General features: G+C 45.5%; 1 pseudogene; it reads left to right on the top strand.

The window, feature by feature from the left end:
* Positions 1-20,110: 20,110 nt before the first annotated feature.
* Positions 20,111-23,076, top strand: LOC135905517 (uncharacterized; annotated as a pseudogene).
* Positions 23,077-23,471: the final 395 nt, after the last annotated feature.

Below are 23,471 nucleotides of genomic sequence, written 5' to 3'. Positions count from 1 at the left end.
CCTGAATGGTTTATTTATTTATTTATTCAAAATACCCCCAAAGGCCCTCATTACGAGAGTATTACATGGGGGGGGGGGGGCAATCACAAGCACTGGTCATAGTTTGTACATACTAAAGACAAGAGAGTGTAACAGAAGTAATAATACAGTGAAACATAGGTAATATACAAGATAACTAAGTCGCAATTATTACAGAGAAAACATTAGTACATATTAGGAGAACATATGGCCGCTGCAATAAAAAACACCAACAAACATCGAAAACACTGTAAAAGTCCCAAAAAAGAATAATAATACGATTAGTCGACAAGTCGTGAGCGAATTAAATGTTGAAACTTAGTCAAGTCTGGTTCCGTGGCAATGACTGATGGTAAGGCGTTCCATTCAGTTATTGTGCGTGGTAAGAACGAGTGTGCATAATGGGATGACTGGAAGTTAATGCGTTTGACTTTGTATGGATGGTCACGGCATGGAAAAATAACTGTGGGTGACTGAAAGAAATTAAGATTATGGCTTGCCCATAATCGAAAAGTTATTGGAGCTTAAACCTTACTAACCAAGCTAGACGGGACGAGCTGAAAGTCCCGTTTTTAGTATGTATCGACACGTGTCCAGTTATGTTGAATTCACAGATACAAATTCTTGTGTGACGTAAAATTGACGAAATACGGAAATAAAGAAAAACAAAAGTCCGGGCGAGGTGGCCGAGTGGACTTGGACTGGCACACTTTTTTCTTAAAAAATTAGTTAATAAATTTTTCTTTTTTCGCGAGGTCCTGCAGCCACCCATTTCTGCAAACGGTATGCCAGGCCAGATTAGTGCGACTGCTACCTGGATATGTTATTAGCACGCAACTCCTGACGGGGACGGTACAAGTTTATTTTCGGGAAGTAGTAGCGAGTGTGCGATTTTTGAGTGCGCGTTTTTCTAATGATTATTTATATTCTGTTAAAAAGAGGAAACTGTATAAAGACTTATGGGATATAGTGTTGCCAATCCCGTTGTAAAGGGCGGTATACAGTGCAGGCCTGGGTCAGAACGTACTCAAACGGGTTAAAAGAATGCAAGTAGCACCAAGTGCAAAAACTTTCGTTTTCAAACTGCCTACCGGAACTCTACCTGTAAGAACCTTCTTAGAGGAGCGTGGATATTATATGCCATGGGGATCTCACTGCATTATTTGCAAAAAGCCGGGAACGATCGACCACGTTTTCCTTCACTGTTGGGAAGCGGTGTTCTTCTGGGATGTGTTGAAGAGGACAATCAAAAAAGAATTCCCACTAGAAACGCATGGAATTAGGTGCCTTGCGATAGACAACGAAGAAGGAGTACCTTTCGATCTAATCATGCTGACAGGCCTGCACAGTATATGGCGCTCACGAATGGCTGGCTTCTACTGTGAACAGGACGGAAGACCAGGAAGGCTGTACTTTCGAGAGGGCATTGCTCGGTTATTAGAAGTTGAAAAAACAAAAGAATGTCTTTATCCCTGGGTAGCCAGGGTAGAACCCTTAGTCACACTAAGGGAATCTGGAGAAAACGACTGTGATTCCTGCACGCTGCCAAATTTTCTTTAGTGCATGATGTCTCCCATAGGCTAAAGAAAATTGGGCTGCGTGCAGGAATCACAGTCGTTTTCTCAGCCCCGGAAAAGTTGGCAAGGCTCTGTAAGCATGTAAACGCACCTAAATCACATCAGAGTTGTTGCTCTGTCGGGCACAGAAAACGTTTTGTGACGTGCACAACGAATGTAGTCTACCGAATTCCCCTGTCTTGCAGCAGTAAATATGTTCGACAGACAGGCAGGTGATTAAACGATCGTCTAAGAGAGCACTGTAACAACGTCCACAGCACTGTACAAGGCCACTTGGGCACCTATTGCCGGGACTGCGGCTGCGTGCTCCTCTTTGAAGATACTGAAGTTACAGCTCACAGCTCACCCGGGAAATTGTGGAAGCTGATTTCGTCAGAAAACTTGGTAGTATGTGCGTTAGTGCCCCCTCTATCGCGCTGACCCCTAGTGAAGTCACGTATCTAAACAGATAGAAGTCGTAATGTTAGTTTTTTTTTCAAGTGACCATGTTCTTAGTACAGTGACTTGCTGTTAGAACACCCCTTGTGACTGCCTTTCATTTTCTGCGCATGCCCCCTCTTGTATATATACACACGATGTGGCAACGCAATAAAATACTGTTGGAAGTCAGCGCTGTGCATGTCGTCTCTCGCTGTCCTTGTCCTTCGCGCTGTACGTTATTTTTGATTATGAATTACCAACTAGCCCAAGCAACCACCCTACTGTACTTATTGTTAGGCGCACGTTAAAGAACCCCAAGTGGTCTAAATTATTCCCCAATCCCCCACTACGGCGTGCCTCATAATGAGTTCGTCGTTCTGGCACGTAAAACCCCATATTGTGCTATGTAACATTTGGTAAGGATATCCTTGGCAGTCGCACAACTCTTGAATACAAGTAAGTGTCAGGGGTTACGCGCGAGGTCTTTCAGTGTGTCGGTAGCCTTTATGACATTCGATACCTGCTAGTCTACATTGCGGCTATATTATAAAGGCAGAACGGCAACATGGTATACAATATAAAGAACATATAAATCCCGCAAAATTACAGCACAATAATATTAAATAGTGGTCTTCCTTCACGCGCGTGGATAACTCTCATTGGAGACTACTTTGGACACTAACTGCAAGTACTGTATATGTCATACTCAAGGGTGTACCTGGCCTGGTGGTCAGTAAATGTGACGTAATATTGCAAGCAGCTTCGGCCATTGCATGTTTACAGACGACGACACAGATACAGTTTGCTCAATTCTTGTGTCGTTACTTTTGCGTCAAGGTGCAAAACCAACATATCCATGTATATCTCTTAATGCTTAAGAGGAAGCTTTAGCTCGGGCCCAACTCCGACGCGGCCTATTCAAATACATGTAAAAACGCAAAAACGTTTTACTGAGATAACCCCTGGACCGATTTTGATGAAATTTGTTGCATTTGAGAGAAAAGGTTAAATTATAGTGACTGTTGGAAGTGGAATTTTGATTTAGGGCTTGAATTTTGTTAAAAGGATTTTCAAAAATTCAGACGTTTGAAAAAAATAGAAGCACGAAGTTTACAAAGTAATAGCTTTGCATCAAGAACAGATATCGCGATTCTGTAAACAGCATCCATTAGACCATTCAAAGCGGACAAATTTGTTATGTCAGTTTACATCTTACGTGAATTTGTTACGTTGTTTACGAGGGTTCTGCAAAAGTTGTAATTACACATTTTCCCATTTTTTGAGGTTCATGTGTAACACATCAATTTTGTCCGCTTTAGATGTGCTATCAGGTACAATTCACAGAATTGCGATATCATTTTTTCTTGCTGAGTTACGGAGTTGTAAACTTGATAGTTTCGTTTTCTGAAAATTTGCGATTTTCGCCAAATTTTTATAAAAAATTGACGACCTAAATCGAAAATTCGAAACCAACAGTCACTAGATTTTAAGTTTTTCTTTTAAATGCAGCAAACCCCGTCAAATTTGGTGCAGTGGTTGCCTAGAAAAACGAATTCTCCTTTTACATGTATTTAGATAGGAGCACCCGAGCTAAAGCTTCCTCTTAAGCACATCTCGATTTGCAGCTGTGGCGGTAGCCCGTGAGTGCGGACAGCAAAGTCGCTAGCGAAATAATTGGGGGCACCTTAACGAAATCGATAGGTCAAAATCAAAAGCCGTCCACGACGGCGTCTCTCGTAGACGCTGTGCGATGTTCGGACGTTAATAATTTCTGTCGACTGAAGGAACGCTGCCACGGAGTGCTTCTGAAGGTTAGCGTAGATTGTTTAAGCCGTAGCATCAAAAAAAAAAAAATGAAAACGGAAAAGAAAAAGAAGAAAAAGAACCGTATCAAAAGCCCAGAATCAATCATCGCTCGTCGCGACTAAACGCTCTTAGGATGACAAGTCATTTCCAGGCGACGAGCGGCTACGCTTTATCAAGAACATTGACAACGCCGGCGGGACGAGCATTGTGGCGAAGTTCAATGCGCTGCGATAGCTTTTAATTGTTCCATTTTTCTTTTGTTGACGTCATCACGCGTTACAGCGGGAAGCTTGAAAAGCTTAAGGTCAGTACGCCCCGTGGTGACACTCACGCGAACTAAACCGTCGTGTCCAGAAAATCTGGATACGATACTGGCTAGGCCGAAATGCGTCCTGTATGAGCCGTAGTCTGCCGAGCTCGTTTCTTACGCTTTTCACTAGACACGATGCGCCATCTAGCGGCACTGATGGAAGTCCGCGCATGGAGCGTGCTTGAATATAAATTCAGACGATAGTGTTAGTATATATAATACGCGGGTTCAATTCCGCAGAGTACCGGGTAAATCTTACGGTACGTTCCTGTCGCCGAAGAGCGACGCATACCTAGTGACTCACACTAGCGCCAACGTGGTTCAACGAACAGCGGCACTGCCCGGTGTGAGATTGGCAAAGACCTAAGTTGTTCCGACAGATTATTTTAAATCCAGTTCGCTCAACACAGGAGGCGAGTGTTCTGCAGAGAACACAAATTATCCCGTGAACCAAGTAGGGTGCAAAGCTAATAGATATCGATAAATGGCTACAAGGCACTGTGTGCAAATTCTTAACAATAACAATTCCAGTACCAATTCCACGTCTGTGAAATACTTAAAGTAAGGCCCAATTTGAAGAATCAATGAGTGCCGACGATGGAACGCTGAATGGCTGGTTTAACTGCACAATAGAAACTGTGCTTAAAAGGAGCACGACAAATTGAAGCTGACAAGCGATGCGCGGTCTTGAATGAGGCAATGTGTGTCATTTTTAATAACGTGGTCCGTGTTTGGCGCAGTTTCTGAGCTATACTTTAGTGTGGCTGTTGGCATGATAGTGTCAAAACTTATCGTGGAAAATGACGACTCGTGCAGTCTTGCAGGCTAGAAAAGGGGACTCTTTAACAGTTGAAGTCTGCTGCGAATATCCATGGATACCTTCTGGAACAGCTTTCGAAAAGCTAATTGTTAAAGGTCACAGTACACAAGGAAGGTCTTTCGCATTGGTTAGAGTTCAGATTGATTAATAAGAAAAGTATGTAACGTCAAGCTTCTTTACTGAATTCCATTAAATATCATAACAATGGGTTGGTAGAATAGGTCGCTCCTAACGTCAGCAAAATAGAGGTTAAATGAGCACAGTGGCTAACAGTGATGTTAACTAAAACATGACTTTTATCTGATAGGTACGCGTGCTATGTCGCGCCTCGGTAGATCGAAGAGCTGATGCATTCTACATACATGTAGGCAACGTTCAGAGATTGCTGGAGCTAATCAAAATTAAAGCCATTTGGTCGACGACCTCAATGAATTTTCTACAGATAGCTTGAGGAAGAAAGTCTACAAATAATGTTGCGATAATATCGATTAAGGACGCCGGCTGCCAAATCACTTGAAGTTGCGATTCGCGGCTCGTATGGTTCTCGTTCCCTCCTGTTCATTTCAACAGTCCACATTGCTAGCTGAAGTATTCGTGCGTAGCATTCCAGTCACGAGAATGCTACGTAGCTTTGATTAATTAGAAGTAGTAATATAAAAACCGTCAGCACGTACACTTTTAAAAAAATACATATTCCTGTCAAAATTTGGTAGACACGGTTTACGTGTGGGAAAGCATTATAGTCCCTTTGTTGAAATGTTTTCGATCGATGCATTCCATTCGGAGGCCGCAGGGCTCATTCTATACACACATGATGCGGCGCCACTCCGTCTCCATTGGCTCAGCCACCACGTGCCCAACGACTCTCGCACTAAGCCACCCGTTTAGTCAACAAGATGGGTGTGACATAACATGTACAATGTCGCACGCCTAGGAACACCTTTAGGCCACCATAAATGCGGAGCCGCCGTGGTGTTGTGGAAGCGGGATTCGCCTCGCACCGCGGAGGCCCGGCTTGATTCCCAGACCAAACTGTATCAAATTTTATTTTCAAAACCAATAATTTATTTTGTCTGCAGGAATCTACCCGAGCAGTATGACATCAATCCTAGCATTTTTGGCGTGTTTTTACTCTTTGCGCCGTCGGTCATTTTTGGTACCGCCATTCGGACTCGGTGCCGCCGACGCCGCTAAATTTTGGCATAATGGAACATCTAATGCTTTCGCATTAATAAACCTGTCTTCTGTAGTTAGTTACTGATATTCTTGTTGCAAAATGCGGCCTACGTGATAGCTCGTTATCTGTAGACGTCCTTTTATGCTCCAGGTGCAAGGTTTTATAAACAGAGGCATGCGCGTAAGCGTGGCATACCTATACACACTTACAGTGTTAGATCAGCAACTGCTGCTTTTCTCTAAAAAGTGACACAATATTGAAGAGGCTCTACACAATATCGAACTACCTGCCTAGGAAACACTTACTAAGTCCTTTTTTTTTGCAGAAAGGTCCGCTTGAAGTAAATGGAAAACTCTGTCGGGCAACAGCTCCACTATTCGCTTCCCTCCGAATAGACGAAGATCAAACGCATTGTTCAGCTGAAATGTAAAAAGTTCAAGATTTATTTTGTTGTTTCGCAAAGGATTTGACGAGGGCTTCATAGACGTAGAAGAAGCCGCTGGTGGCTCCGTTTTATGTTTTTATTTTTCTTAGCCCGAGGAAGAAGTGAACTTTTCTCGGAGTAACGCAGACAGTTCACGTAACCTGCGCGCGTCGTAGAGGCGATATCTAAGTACAGTATCGGTGCTTGCAGCTTCGTTTTGTGATAACAAAGAATTCTGGACTACGTAATGGTCACCTCCAAGGCTGCTGGAGCTCAACCGAAGATAGCGAGGAGCAGCATTTTGAAGATTTTGATGAATGGCCCCTTTCGTACGAAGCTTTACATCACCCTCTATGCCGTCACTGATGTCCTCTTCGTTGCGGTGATTTTTAGTGGCTATGGTCCTTGAATTTTGAAGACATTTCGACGGAATAGCCTCGTGACAAGTACAACAAGCAACAGGAAAGGAAACTTGACGTCAAGAACAGCATATGGTTGGAAGACATTGACAGCGTGCAGTGATCCAAGTCTTAAGATACAATATGTCATAGATACCGCTCCAAATAACCTCGAAAAGCGTCAGTGGCTTCGGAAGACAATCGGTGCTCCTTTTGTTCAGTTCTTAATGAACTCCAGCATCCTTTTTTTTTGTTGGCTCATCGGCTAATCCGGAAGAACAGTGGGTGCTTGTAGAGGAAGCTATTCGCGTGGGAGACCTTCTTGTGCTGACCATCACAGAGAGCCGCCGCAATTTCTTCCTCAAGTTTCTTCTTGCTGCCGAGTGGGTTCTTGATAACCACCCTCTTGATGCTGCACTTACTCTTGTCAAGATGGACGATGATGTATTAGTTAACGTCTACGCCTTATCTTCTTACGCAAGCAGCAGTGTAATGTGGCTAAACCGCATCCACCGCATCGTTTACAGAAACGTACCTCCACAGAGAAAACGGAGTGATCATTGGTACGTAAGCAAAGAGGAGCACACGTCTGACGTGTAACCTGCCTACTGTGCTGGAGAGGCCTTCATCATGAAGCCTGCTGTGTTGTCTGCCATCGTGAGCGCTGCAATTCATGTCCCGTACTTCTGGATCGCTGAAGTCTACGTTACAGGAATGATCGGAGGATTCATTAACGTGAATCTAGTGGACGTCTCGCGCCACATCATATTGAAAAAACAGAAAAACATGGTGACCGTTGGTGATACAACGTGGTTTGTTTACACGCGCTCGGGTGGATTGTCCAATGAGACAATTAACTCTTTGTGGGACATCATTCGCCAAAGCAACCAGACAGTGTAGCGATATTTTCACAAATATGTGGAAGTACACTATCGTACTGGAGGGTGAATAAGAAGCTTCAAAATGATGTGGTGTGTAACGGTAATACGAGCAGCCGCTAATCTGGATTATTTTCTGAATTTCAACAATTAAACATATCAAAACTGCGGCCATATCAGTGGGAAACATAAGCGAACACAAGCAGATGTCTCTGTTATGGAAAGATAACGAAGAAAATGAACTCTCCAGATGAACATATCACGCAATCGTGTATCTGTCTCGTTGGTTTCGCCATCACGATGAATTCATAATGTATAATCACTAACATTTTTAATAAGAAAGAATGCTGATTGCACTACCGTAATCAACCATCTCCTAAGGATGGATGCAGCGCCAATATTTTGCACATCGAATACATTTGTATTTTACAGATGAAGCCCTACAACATAGGTAAATGGTGGGAGTCAACTACATAAAATGTTAGCTAAGGTTACAGCTTCTAAGCTACTTTGCTGTACACGCCTCGTTCCGGATTTGTCAGCACAGATATACGTTGTTGCAGTTCTTACGCCTGCACCTACTCATGGATTCACCTTACAGGCGTCAGTGCGACTGTACGCGACTATGTGCTTGAGTTAAAGGGAGTTGAGAAATGATTGCCGTGGGGAGTGAGGCGCACGAATGAAGCTGAATGTCTTCAGGTGAGTGTGAACGTGCGCCACAGCTGCTAAGTGCCCGCGAGTATGAACGCGAGTGTACATGGGTATGAGCGCTTGTGAATAGCTGTGTTTGACTTATGAACGTTTGTGAACGCTGGTCATCGTGAGTAAAAGTATTGCGTGAGTACTCAGCTCACGTGCCTGCAGGGCTAGGGTCAAGAAAAAAAGTGGAGTAATTATATTCGACGCTATACTCTTTTTGAGTTCATGACAATAAATTGGAGTTGCTATAAGATACTGGTGGGTATAAGTGTCATTCAGTGTTTTTTCTGATGAGGTCAAAGGCCTCAGTGGGTACTCTGATGAACAAGAGACTGTGGACGGTTAGATCAAATTGCGCATACGCAAGCAGCTACATTATTAAAGTAATTCTGCAGACCTTTCTTTCTGTGGAACTTGTATTTTAGCAGAGGTAAACCGCCCACACCTAGGAACTCCTAGCAATTCATTACGTTACGGCAAATCGAAAGTAACGAACGTCCCAAGTGCGTGCACTGCGTGAAGAACTGCAATGACGTGAAGCTATGAAATATAACAAGTTCAAATTTGCGTAGAGGGCATTCAGTGACATGGTGAAAACAAGTGTGCTTTTCTTGTGCGATATGAACGGAGGTGTGCAGTGAATTGGTGCGCGCGCGCGTGTTGTAACGCGTGCAAGGGTGTACGGCGAATTGTGTTAGTGTTGTGACGCGAGCAGATGTGTACGGCGAATTATGTTCGTGTGTTGTGCCCCAGCCCATGGCTCTCCGCACTTTGTCAGAGAAAGGGAACGACAGGCAAAGCGTGCGGGCACGTAACAAGCACGTAGATGCACACGAATGACGCTTGGTGGAACGGCTAGAGCGAGCTACTCAAATTAGCACCGGTTGCTAAGCACGGGCGTCTCACGATCGTCTGCAATCACAGTGGAAATTCTCGCAGCGCAACTACAGGAAGCGTAAACGCAGGAACCGGAACTGTTAAAAACCGGACATGCCGGAAGCGGAAATGCCGGAACCGGATTGTCGGATCCGGCATTCGGTTCCGGCAAGGCGGTTGTCTCTACTTAAGAAAGCGGCGGTGCCGCGTGGATGGAGGGGTTTTATTTGTACTACACGCTGAGCTTCGAAAAGAACGACGGAACGACGAGGAATTTAACTGCCCCGTGCCCTTTGTCCGCGTCCGTGCAGAACATGCTTCTCGGTCCCGCTTTGACCGGTGGCTCGAACGTGTTTCATGCGTCAATATCGTCAGTGACGACCGCGCCTTTCTTTTCCTCGCGCCCTGCCCTTTCGGGTCTATCGGCGTCTTCGGTCTCGCTACATTAGTCACCGCATTCCGATCTTGACGGCGCTTCTATCTGCGGCGCTTTTTCCTCGAACTCTTTTTCATGCCGCTTTCTCGTGCCTCGTGCTTGCCGTTACACATCTCATCGGCCCGGATCGGTCTCTTACCCGCGCAGTCTGATTGATTTTCATTTAAATCAACACTCTCTCTGCCTCGACTGGCGGACAGCTCAAACGACTTTTGAATAATGCAGAAGGCTTTACTCGAGTTATGCAACTTGCACTCTTGCGAACTGCCCTCTACTGCATTGCCCAGCTCATGCTGTGCATCTGCACATAGCCCGTAGGTATCAATCGCTGTCTCACGCGCACAGTCCGAATGATTAATAACTGAATCATGCCTATCTAGGCCACCTAGACTGGCGGATAGCTGCACCAATCCCTGAACAATGCAGTTGTCTTCTCTTGAGCTACGTAGCTCGCAATCCTGAGTACTACCCTCAACTGCATCGTCCAGCTGGCAATTCACTTCGGCATGCAGATCTGGCTCGACATGCGTGCTCGTGTCTGTCGGGTCAACAATATTACCCTGTACCTCGCTAACGACTTCAATACCATGAGATGCGACGCACACGCTCGGAAACGGTGCCAATTTGTTCGCAGCTGGCCTAGCTGTCTCTACAGTCCTCTGTTGGCACAGCACCTCGTCGCTCTCACTCTGGCCTTCAACGGCCTCTGCTGCCACTAAGGCATTGTCAACTTCTAGCACTTTGAGTTCACTTATGAACGTGCTGCTGATATCGCAGGTGCTGCTACATCTCTCGGCTTTTGAGCAAAACCTGCTATCTACTTCCTCCCACTTTCGCTGCGTCCAGCCTACAGATTTCTCAAGCCGCTGTTGACTTTGCTCGATTACCTGCTCAAAACCCTGAATCTCATGTTTCAATGCAGCAACGTACTGCCTCGTTACTTCTGTTAGGCCTTCTTCCTGCGAAACCCCTTTCAGTTTCTGCCTAGCTTCTTCCTGTTTTTGCCTAAATTCATCGTGTTCTTGCCTAATTGCTTCCTGTTCCCGTTTTTTACTTAGAATTCGTTTGCTCATTTGTTCTATGAATTTCAAATGATTCTCACTTTCGAGAATTGTCTTAAGAATTTCTGTTTCCGTCAAGTCCTCCTCTAAGTCTACCTCGATCTCCTCACACAACCACAACAGGTCATCTCTCGTCAAACACATTAGGACCATGGTCGCTACTTTAATCTTTGCCTCTGCTGTCACACAATACTTGCTGCGATACCCACGCAAATCTGAATACAAGCAAAAGATCCCAGCGAATCAAATCCAAAAACACAGAGAAACTGAAGCCTGGTAAATCTTATAGCCAAAACCAAACGCTTACCCACTGAAGCAGCGCCATATCACCAGTACTTCTCCGCCGTATCCAGTCAGTTGCAAGAGGTGGTCAATCCCAAGTCGCTTCCAACTTGATCAGGATACCGATCCGTCACCATGTGCCAACGTCCGTCAGCTGCCGTTGCTGTCTCCGGGTCGTAGGCTGATTTAGGAGCCGTAGGCCGATCTAGGAGCCGTAGGCCGATCTAGGAGCCGTAGGCCGATCTCACCACTGTCAACCAGATATTAGATTTGGCACTCGTAGCTGTAGGAAGGGGCTTGACTCTTCGTCGGGACTTACGAGAGCAGGATTTATTTACTTTATTTCCCGCAAGAAAACATCTCTCTCATATTTATATGGTAGGCTCTTCTGCAAGTAAAGAAGTCTCTAACTGAAGATACTTACGTGCCACCCTTTGAAGCCAGCTTTCCTGGAACCGTCATGTTCAAAATAAAACTTTACCTGACCTACTCGCGAACATAATAGATATTCTACAACCTCCTCTTTTCCCCGAACCAACCTATTGAAATACTATTTCTATCCAAGGATCATCAATGACTGGAATGACTTGCCTTTATAAATGTTGTATCAGTATTGCCTGCTTTTTGTGTCAGAATTATTACTGTATTGTTTCAGCATTTGGTAGTATTAGCACTGCTTTATTTCTTGTGACATACTATTGAAGTTTAACCACCCTGTATGGACTTCGTGTCCGCAGAACATAATATATGTATATGTATATATATATATATATATATATATATATATATATATATATATATATATATATTGAGAGAGAGAGAGAGAGCGTGTGAGGGATGAAGGCTAAGGACTTTAGCGTGGCATAGCGAATGCAGGCGACATAAGTTCTTGAACAGAACGCGTTTATTATATCGCTCAACCGAAACGCGTGCGGGCGCACTGGCAGCGGAAACAGGAGGAGCGAGAGAAGAGAGCGAGCGTACGAGCCCGGGTCTCTCTTGAGCCTGGTGCCGTGTAGGCATAAAGGAGGCGCCGTAGGTGGCGCTAGCCATCAGTTATGCTGATACGGGCACTCACATATACGGGCGCTCCCACCCTAGTCTGAGTGACCAAGTCTGGTAGTCAATGAGTTCTACACACTGTCAATAACAATCACACACTGGCACACGCGTAAAGGAGGCACCCGATGTGGCGCTAGCGATCCGTTTCACTAATACGGACAAACGTGCGGAAGGCGGGAGATGGAAATTCAAGACGAGGAGCAAAACGAGAACAAGGTGAAAGCGGGAGCCAACGTTTCGGCAAGTGGACCTGTCTTCTTCAAGGCAAGACCACTGGTCTAATACGGGCACTCACATATACGGGCGCTCACAAGAGAGAGAAAGACAGATAGACGCGCTCAATGTACCTAAAGTTGGGAAAGATTGCTTCGCATCACAAATCAGCCTCTGAGCGCGTTTTACGGCTGTGTTGTGTATTCTTTCTATCAAAACAAAAAGAAGCCAATAATCTCTCAACGGTGACAGTTGCAATGCCGTTGACATGTTACACTGTGATGTTTCCTTCGTGCAATGTATAGACAAGACGGAAACATCATTTATGCTGCGTTTGAAACTACGCAGCAATTATTCAGACACTAGTTCTAGTGGAATAATTCGCTTTTGAGACTAGCCGTAAACGAGAACTAAAATCGTCGTATTTCATGCCCAAATCTGATACGTTCACGCGTCGCATAAAAGAGCTTCCAAGACTTCTTTGTTTTCTTCGAAACGAAATCTGTACGCACACAGAGCCTCAGTCTTTCGCCACGCTCCTATAGAGTGGAACAATCTGCCCTACCATATTGCCGCCATCATGTAGCCTTCTACGCTTATGGATAGTGCAGCTGTGCACTTTTTACAATGAAGCTGTACCCTACGTTCAACGTTCTTTCCTGCACGTGTACTTGTATTGCTTCAATATTTTTGGCTCAACATATATATATATATATATATATATATATATATATATATATATATATCAATTCCATGAAAAAATTTACGCAGTGATTTCGACAGTAAGCCTTACGTAATCAACGGTTATTTAGCGTAACAATGTGAAGGGAAAAAAATCAGAGGGGTCTTGGTAGAAAATGACACCGATTTTAATCTTGCAGGTGGGATACACAACTAGGCAACACTGCGAGGGCACCTGCTCTCTTTCACATGTCGCTGAAGTTTTAATGAATGTTGCACTAATTTCACGTCACTCGTAGCATGTGTATTGCCATGATGCCTGCTGTAACAGCACAGTGCGCAACAAAATGGACATGGTGCAGTACCGTCCGTAGCCATCAGAACAATACAGGAAAACCAAGATAGTCATTGGCAACTAAGCAGCAATTCGTGGGTCTTGCATATACCTTCCACGCAGCCAAACGTTCCGCTGCGTTTCACATCAACCCTTTGCACACAACGTGTTCATTGGGTTTGAACAGTAAGGTAAAACGAAAAGTTCGGGCAATAAATATCACGAAGTGAGCCTTGCTTGTCATTTGTTCCCGTATAAGCCGGTACCCTACTTGACATTAAAATGTAATGAACACTGTCAGCATCCTGATGGTAACATTCACAACGCACGCTGCTGCAGTCAATTTTTCGCTCCTCGGATGTAGGGAAACATATTCTACAGACATTTAGCTTTAGTTTGTAGTTGCCACCGGAAGTCTTATTCATTTTTAGAGTGATTACAAGTTATTTTCTACGGTATTATGAGTAGCATAAGCACATTTACTACGCATGCAGAAAAAGAACGTGCCAGGAGTTTCAACATGTTTCCGTGGTCAAGAAAAGCAATGAAGATCTGTGGAAGGAAAGACATCGTTATTTGCATTACGGTATGTCATGTCCTCCTCTTGGCCAGTCTTTTCTGTTGCAACGTGCGCCGTAATGTCAAGGGCGACAAGCCGAGTACTAAAGAAGATTCAAGCACTGATGTATTCACAGAAGAATTGGTACAAGGGAACAAATCCGAATGGAAGGTGAAGCACGCATGTCGTAAATCGAGCCTCAGGATACTGTATTTTGTGCACACGGCACCCAAGAACACAGAGAAACGTCGCTGGCTTCGCAAGACCATAGGTGATCCCAAAATTTCGTCGGTTATGAATTCAGCCATGGTTTTCTTTGTTGGAGAGACATCTCAACGGGATGAGCATGAGGCAGTATCAGAGGAAGCGATTCACGAGGGAGACGTTGTGGTGCTGAACTTCACGGACAACTACAAGAACCTCACACACAAGTTCCTTCTCGGGGCAAAGTGGGTCTCCGACAACTGCCGTCTCGAATCTGCAGTGGCGATCGTGAAACTGGACGACGATGTCTTAGTGAACGTGTTCGCCTTGCTCTCGTACCTGAAGAGCGGCGTGATGGCGCTGACCGGATTTCATTGTTTTGTTGTGAGAGGTGCTGTGCCTTCCAGGAAACGAAAATCTAAGTGGTACGTTAGCGAGAAGGATTATCCATTGAAAGTCTACCCACCGTATTGCGCTGGTGCGGCGTTCATTATGCAACCAACTGTATTATTCGCGATTTACAATGCTGCCAGACACGTTCCTTACTTGTGGGTAGACGACGTGTATGTCACCGGCGCCGTGGGCGAATATGCTAACGTCACTCTTGTAGACATGTCTGAGAGTATAATACTGCGTGAGGGTACTGTAAAAGACACAACTGTCTTTGTTCACACATGTTGGTCCAAAAGGATCAGAAAGAATATGAAGCAAATGTGGAACCGCTTCATGCAATACAATCAAACAGTGAACCATAATTTTACCAGAAATGTTGTTGTTCATTATCGTAGCATTGGCTAAAAATCTAAGCAGACTGCATTTTGTGCCTATGATCATGAACTGCATTTATGAAGAGCTTGAGCAAGTTACCTGTATAATTTCTTCTTAGATTTGCAACCTTTCATAACGCCCCATTGCAGCGAATTCCATACTATGAAGGATGGCGAGCAGTGTTTAGGTGCCTAATTTATCCTTATTAGGTCGTATATTTTCCCCCTTGGTGTGACATTTTAAGTACGCGACTTACACTTACAGTTTAGGCCTTGCGGGAGCCTCAAAAATATAAATGAAGATCAAACTTGCATTACGTTAATGCGACCATAACGGCTTAACCGAATTATGCGCCAGTGGCGAACAATACAGAGAATTATAAGGCAGGAAAAATGCGGAGCAAAATGTCTCCTCTAATATCTTAATTATTTTTAAAGATTGCCTGTGGCAAATAGCGGTAGACCCTATTTGCAGAAAAAAATGAGATGCGTAGAAGTTAATAAAAATCCACCAAATAAGTTTTTGTCTAATTACCTTATGTCCCATATTGCAATTTACAAATTCTAGCCATGAAGCTCTCAAGGCTGGTATACTAGGAACAAATTCTCAGATTGATACCAATTTAGAGGCATTGAATGCCGAACTTTGCGGACAAATCCAGTGGCGTTCCAGTTGTTTTTTTGAGAAGACGACGTTTTATGCATTCACCCTCAAAAGTAACTGAAACGCTAATGCATTTCTCCGCAAAGTTCAGGAATTGATATCCCGAAACTGGTGCCATCCTGAGAATTCTTTGCAAGCATACCGACCTTGGAAACTCCACGGCTAGCATTTTTTAAATAGAAATATGGGTAATAAGGTAATTAGTGATTTTTTGTTAATTAGTTGGTTAAGCAACCCAGCTTTCTGTGCAAGTTTTGTCCAGCTCTTCGAGTAGATCAGCTCATGAAATAGTATTGGCTATCTGCCACAGTCAACCTTTAAAAAAATTTGAAAGTGTTCGCTGAAATAACCGGCCTGTGCGGGCTACTATTACTTGTAAATACCAGAAATAAAAACAACACAATAAAACTTTTGAGAGAGTGTCGTTTTTCTTCCGTATCATTATGACGTAGGTTCCATCAAATTCACACATTTGTCTCCTTTAGCAAACTGTTTTCCTGAGAGTCAATAGCAGTCTACAATCAAACTCTTCAACTTGGCGGCGTTAATCCGCGTTATTTTGGAGGATACATACGAATTCCCATGTCCCCAGAATTTCCCGAGGTGCATAAGAGCTTTGAAAGTACGTTGTTTTCTGAAAATACAGCGTTATTCTCATTGCTACATAATAAGATAATCAGGGGACCTATGACATAAATAAATTTCACTCTGTTTCATACTAGAATAAGTCCTCATCGCGCCGATCGATCCGAGACAGACGTTCATCAATGGAAGTAAACTAAACTGAATAATGCAGTTTTATGCGACAAAAGCACAATTTGATTTTAAGGCACGCCCTAATAGAGGACTCCGGATTGAATTTTATCTCCAGGGGATTTCTAACGTGGCCCCAATACACGTGACCACGGACGTTTCTGCATTTCGCCCCCATCGAATTCCGGCCGCCGCGGCCAGACTTCGGTGAGGCGAAAATGGACGAACATCCGTGTGCCGTGTGTTCGGGGTTCATTAAAAATCACCATGGGGTGAAAATTCAATGAATATTTGATGTTTAAAGGCGCAAGGGACAGGTATGGCCAAATAGTGCCATGCTAGTGTGTTCGTAGTTGACTGATGAATTCTATGAAGTTAATGTGACGTGGCTGTAAATGGGCCTAGAAGAGTTGGTGCAAATTGCATGAAATCTAGGCTTGCTAAAATTATGGCATTGACTAATGACGTGTACTATGAACACTAATATGCATTGAAGAAATATGATGCAATTTACAAAACATGCGAAATGCTAAAATTGCCTAGTGCACCCCCCCCCCCCCAGCACTGCCTCGCCAGTTCACTTGAAACACAAGGGAGTAGAGGCATGTGCTGTACGAAGCAACTATCACAATGGCATCCTCTGAAGGGAGGAGGCGCTACGCATGTTTGAGGCTAATAACATGAAACACAACATTTTCATGAAACCTAGTACTGCTTTAGTGTCAAAGAGTGTTTCTGGGCCGAGTAGCATTACAACTTGCAGGGGGATGTGCCGCCGATACGCTAGGGGAAAATGTTTCTTTCTCTCTGATTCGGCTTCCCGACACTCCAGGAGGACGTGGATAACGGTCAGCCTCTCCCCGCATCTACCACAGGTTGGAGGATCATTTCCAATGAGTAAAACATTATGGGTGCCAAATGTGTGTCCTATTCTGAGACGACGGAATAGGACTTCTGTTCGGCGAGATTTTGTTGCAGAAGGCCAGAAACCTAATTGTGGCTTTATTACGTGCAGCTTATTATTTGTTTCCACGTCCCACAAGCGTTGCCAGTAATTTCGCAGTTTCCTTCGTAACAAGGGCTTGAGATCTGTGACATGGGCTGCAGCGGAAGGATTAACAGCATGTGATGCAATTGATGTGGCCATCTGGTCTGCCAGAACGTTACCCTCGTTGCCGCCATGGCCAGGCACCCAGCATATAATCACACGATAGTTAGATATATACGCTTTACAAAGGACGGAACAGAGTTCATTATTGACTGAACTTTTGTGCCTACAGAATTACATCAAGGTCTTCACGACACTTAGGGAGTCTGTATATATAACTACTTTTTGGAATGTTGATTTCCTGACATGCTTCACAGCCGACAATAGTGCGTAGGCCTCCGCCGTAAATATACTTGTCTCGGAATGAAGTTCATCGGATTCCGAGAAGGATGGCCCGACGGCTGTATAGGTCACCCCTGCATTTGACTTCGAAGCGTCTGTGTAGAACACTATGCACGAGTGCTTATGCTGGAATTCTAGTAATGGCATTCGTATTTCGACCTCTCGTGCGTGCTTTGTAACTTCTAGAAAGGACATGTCACATTCTAACAGCTGCAACTGCCAAGGAGGTAACAGTTTGGTTGGATGCATTAAGCGATGCTCGAGGAATGGCACATGCATTTGTTCATTAAGTACCCTCACACGTAGCGAAAAAGGCTTCCTTATAGAGGGACGATTACGGAAAAGTCTAGCACACGTCATAGCGTTAATGGTATTAAGCAATGGATGTTCGTGGTTAGAGTGTATTTTTAAAGAATATGTGAGGCTGATGTAAGTTCTCTGCAGATGCAGTGACCACTCATTTGATTCTGCATATAAGCTTTCAATAGGGATTGTCCTGAAGGCGCCAGTGGCTACGGGGATACCTAGATGGTCGACAGGATCTACAATTTTTAGCATGCTCGGAGCGGCAGAGTTATATACGACGGCACCATAGTCCAATCGTGATCAAATTGGGCTCTTATAAACATTCATCAGACACTTTCTGTCGGTAGCCCTTGTTGTATGGGATAGCATTTCAAGTAAGTTTAAGATATTTCTTTAAGATATTTAATGTACGGAATGAAACAATACGTTGCCGATTTTCACGCGGAAGATACAATTTAACATATAGCTTTCAATTATTTTCAGCATATTTCCACCGATGCCCATTCCTGACAAGTCTCTCAAGATCCCGTAACGCCATGTTGTGTCATACGCCTCCTCCATATCGAGGAATATCGATAAGAAAAACCGTTTTATGTAGAAACGCATCGCGAACATATCCTTCAAAGCGAACAAAATCGTCTGTTGTCGACCGCCCTTCTCTGAAGCCACAGTGATAGTGATCAAGTGTATTGTTGAGTTCAAGGATATGTATGAGTCTGCCATTAACCATTTTTTGAAAACGCTTACACAGGCAGCTTGTAAGGGCTAACGGGCGATAACTTTTCACCATGAATGGGTCTTTCCCCTGCTTCAAAAAGGGACCACAATCGCTTCTTTGAATGTGTGTGGAAGGTATCCGGCAGCCCAAATATTGTTGAAGTGTGCGAGTAGTGTAACTTGTGTGTCAGTGTGTAGGTTTTTGATCATGTCATACACGACTCGGTTAGGTTCCGGTGCATTGCTTTTGCTTGAAATCAAGGCAGCTCTCAACTCAGCAATACTGACTGGCAGGTTATATGCTTCGTCGTGTCTGCACATACGTATTAATGGCTTAAGCTCTTCTATTTTTGGTATTTACGGAAAGATTGATAATAGTGAATTCAGTTCGACACGCGCTCAAAGTGTTCCCCAAGAGAGTCTTCCTGATCTTGCAAGGTATTCCCTTGGTCGTTCACCAGAGGCAGCGGATGGATTGGTTGTCCTCTTAGCTTTCTTAAAGCATTCCACATGGTTGCCTCCTGCGTGTATGAATAAATGGCGGAGAGGAACTTCATCCAACTTTCTCTCTTTTCCTGACGTCGTGTCCGCCTCCCCTGTGATTTAATTTGTTTAAACTGAATTGGATTTTCTGCATTAGGCATTCTGCGCAATACGCCCCATGCCTTGTTCTATATCTTTCGCGCGTCTCTACAGTACTCGTTACAGCAGGGAACACGTCTGCTAAGTGAACCACCATTCGTCTGCGGGATAAACTTTTGGGCTGCATCAATAAAAAAAGCGGTAAAATATGCAACAGCATCATATATAGTAAAATCATTCGTAAAATATCGTGTTAAATAAGATGATTCTTTAAAATTCTCCCGATCCACCGATGCTAATTTCCATCGAGGAATATGCGGAGGGTTCTCATGCAGATTTTCTCGACGACGTAGAAGAAGCACTCGTCCCTAGTCACAGATCGACTCCGTGATTGCTAGCCAATTACGCAGTGCTAATTACCTCGAACCAAAGTTTTGCTTGCCCCAATGTGTCCATTAAGGCCAGCGGCATCGACCGATACCAGCTGTAACCAGAGGTGAGTTTTTCTTTGCCACATTTCGTGACTGCTACTACTGTCGCCGTGCGAAGGATTGCTAGGCTTAAGCGTGTTCCGTGGACGCTAGGTCCAACACTGTAGCACTGACAGCGGCCTACCGCACTCCTCGGTGGCTGCCGCTCGTCAGCTCCGAGAAGGAGGGGCCCGCTCAAACAACACTGATCGTGGACAATCACATGTGCGCTGAAGTTCAAGGAAAAGAGATATCACCCGAGGAATACCACAAGGACGCCGGATGGACGCTCGCGGGGGAACACATGCCGAGACTGCGCCAGCGGACCCCCGCCCCCCAACGGCAAGCCCGAAGGACCCGGCGGGAGTCAAACAAGCACGAGGTCGAAATTCAACAAAAACGTCAGAGTCCCGGTCATCAAGGCAACACGCATGCCAGCCATGCCACTGGATGAAAGCAATATAGTTGTTTGACCCAGAGGGGGACTGGGCATCGTCAAGACCGGCACCACCACCGTCACTGCCGCCATACTCGCGGCGGCCGAGATCACGAGTGAGGAAGGCGCCGTGGACACCATGTGCCCCAACACGCAACAGAACATCATGGTCGTCAGTACACTGAACGAAGACAACGCAGCAAGGTACGCTAAAATCCAGGAAATCTCTATTCAAGGGAAACCCTACGAGGTCAGCGCATATCGCACGGCACCTCACGACACCGTAAAGGGCGTCATCAGACGCATGCCCATCGACGCGAGCACCTACGGGCTAGACAGAAACATTGTCAACGCGAGGAATCCGCTAACAGCGGGCGCAAAAAGGATTGGAGGCATGACCACTGCCATCGTGGTGATCCAGGGACCAAAGGTACCAAACTTCGTTCGATACAGAGTCCCCCTGATACCGTGCCGCCTCTACAGGAAACAGATTCACGTTTGCCAGCAGTGCGGCCGAGTGGGACACCGCAAGGATGTGTGCCCGACCCCCACAATCAAGCCGTGCCTGGCCTGTGGACTCGCGAACCCTACAGAAGACCATCGCTGTACCCCAAAATGTAAGTTGTACGGGGACGAACACCCGACCGGAGACCGAACGTACAAGGCGAAATACAAGATCCCCTACGTAGTGCGCAAGCGACAATGGAAGCGACGTCAGGCCGAACGCCAGGTGCAGTCGGCGAGCGATTTCCCGCCACTCGACAAGCCGCCACCTGCTTGAAAGTCAAGGACCCCATCGGAGAACCGCGCGCCTAAATCCAGAGACAGCAGCTGCTGCAAGAGAAGCCTCAGCAGGAAAAGGTCACCATCACGTAAGCGAGTGAGCTGGGTCGACGCAGCGAACGAGAACAATATAAGGAACGCGCAGGAAATCACCGAAACCACGAATAAAGAAGATATGAAAGAGGTGCGAGAAGCAAATCAGACCCTAAGACAAGAAAACGCGGCGTTGCGAGAGACCATCAACAACCTCACGAGAGAGATCGCCGAGATCCGTGAGTTGCTGCTGTGCAACGACGAGCCTCTACAGAGACCACGCCAAGCACAAGCAAGACCGAGCAAACAGCCACGAACATGTAGGAGAGAGCCATAGAGGAACCCGCACCGAAGAAGCGAGCCGTTGAGGCCACGCGCAAGCACACAGAAAAGGATCGCATCAACAGCCGCGAAGCAAAATTCGAAGCGACATTCACAAAACTCGAACAGCTAATCACGGCAAACAACGCAGCAGTGACAGCATTGAAACAAGCAATGGAGACCTACCAAGCGGAGAACACGAACAGATTCGCCTACATCGAAAGGGCCCTGCAACCAATGGTAAGCCACGCGACGTTTGCGGCCCTCTTCGCGCAACATTTACCCAACCAGGGAGCCCCGTACACGCCAACGCAATCATGGCCGCCAACGCAACACCAGCAGCAGCAGGTGTAACAGCGTGGCAGTGGAACTGTCGCGGCCTCGAAAGGAAGAAGGCAGTCATCCAACAGCACATCGCACATGCCGGACGTTATACTATTACAAGAAACACCAACCGACACACCGTCCCTCCTCGGCTACAGAGTGCACAAGGGACCGCCCGACGGGAGAGGCCTGTGCACCCTGGTCAGGAAGGGACTCATGTTCGTCGAACATGAGATGCAAAGCAATATCAAGAGAGAGCACACACTCACCGAAATCATCCCGGGCAAGAAGAGAAAAGGAAGCGTATTTCTGCTCAAAGTCTACAGCAACCCATCGCAGAAAAAACAGAGATTCAAGAGATTACTGCACAGAGCCAGCGCCGCAGCGGGCTGCAACACGCTGATCGCGTGCGGAGACTTCACTGCGATGAACCCTGCCTGGATCTACAACAAGTACACAGCAAAGGGCCGCGACCTGTACCATGACGCCACGGAACTCGACTTTACCCTCATCACGGACCCGACACATCCGACGAGAATCGGTAACTCCGTGTCCCGGGACACCACTCCGGACCTCACGTTCGTCAAGAACGAAATCCGGGGAGCGATCACCTGGAGAAACACGTGGACCGGCCTCAGCAGCGAAATGAGCATCGGTGGAAATCGGCATACCGGAACACAACGACACCAGCATTAAAACACACAGATGGATAGACTGGGATGCCTTTCGAGACGCCAGAAGCCAGAAGAGAGACGGTGATGACGAGATCGAAGACATCGACTTGTGGACGGCCGAAATCACCAAGAGCGTACGCGACGCGACCAAAGAAATTGAAACGGGCGCGGATATCAATAAAGCAGACAACCGGCGTGCGCATCTCATCGAAGCGAAACAGTCGATGCTCAATCGCTGGAAGAAACAACAGCTTAACCGCAGGCTCGGAAAGAAGGTGGCGGAGCTGAACGGAGCGATCGAGGATCACTGCCGCAAGCTTTGCACGCAACAGTGGAACGAGATCTGCAACGCGACAGATGGGTAGATGCACAGCGGGAAGACGTGGAACCTGCTGAGAAGGTTATCCAGAGGTTATCTGAGAAAAGCGTTTCTGCGTTTTACGTGTATTTGAAGAGGCCGCGTCGGAGCTGGGCCAGAGCAAGACATTCCTCAAACAATTTGTCGAGGGATTAAATACATGAATAATAATTGCATTGCCATTGCCAAAGATGCTACAAACGAATTATTGAACGCTACGCACTGTCAAAGCAAGTAAAATATGTCATTTTTCATAAAAGAATGTGCTCGCATGTACCAAAAATTGTGCCCGAAATAACTAATATCAATTCTTCTATGTTTCTTGTCTATTTAATAAGCAAAGAAAATATCACACGAACTTTAGAAATATATCAGTTCGAAACCAGCAAAGCAGTGCATGCAGCTGATATGAAAAATGTAAATGCCATGAAATGAACAAGTTGGGGACAAACATGTTAATGAAACTTTGTCATTCAAGAACCGTGTTTACATTCATGTACGTATGCAACGGCCAGTGAAAAATCTCAATGACGCTTGGATTTATTCCAGTGTATTACGCAGGAGCAGCTGCCACCGGTCGTGTATTGTGAGTAATTGCGCAGAAATTATAGTCGCAATAGAGAGCACGTATAAAAATCAGGAGTTCTGCAACATA

The sequence above is a fragment of the Dermacentor albipictus genome, chromosome 1, assembly GCF_038994185.2.
Source record: "Dermacentor albipictus isolate Rhodes 1998 colony chromosome 1, USDA_Dalb.pri_finalv2, whole genome shotgun sequence".
Classification (NCBI taxonomy): domain Eukaryota; kingdom Metazoa; phylum Arthropoda; class Arachnida; order Ixodida; family Ixodidae; genus Dermacentor; species Dermacentor albipictus.
Note: the sequence above shows the minus strand (reverse complement) of the source record. Positions and strands in the feature narration are given on the sequence as shown.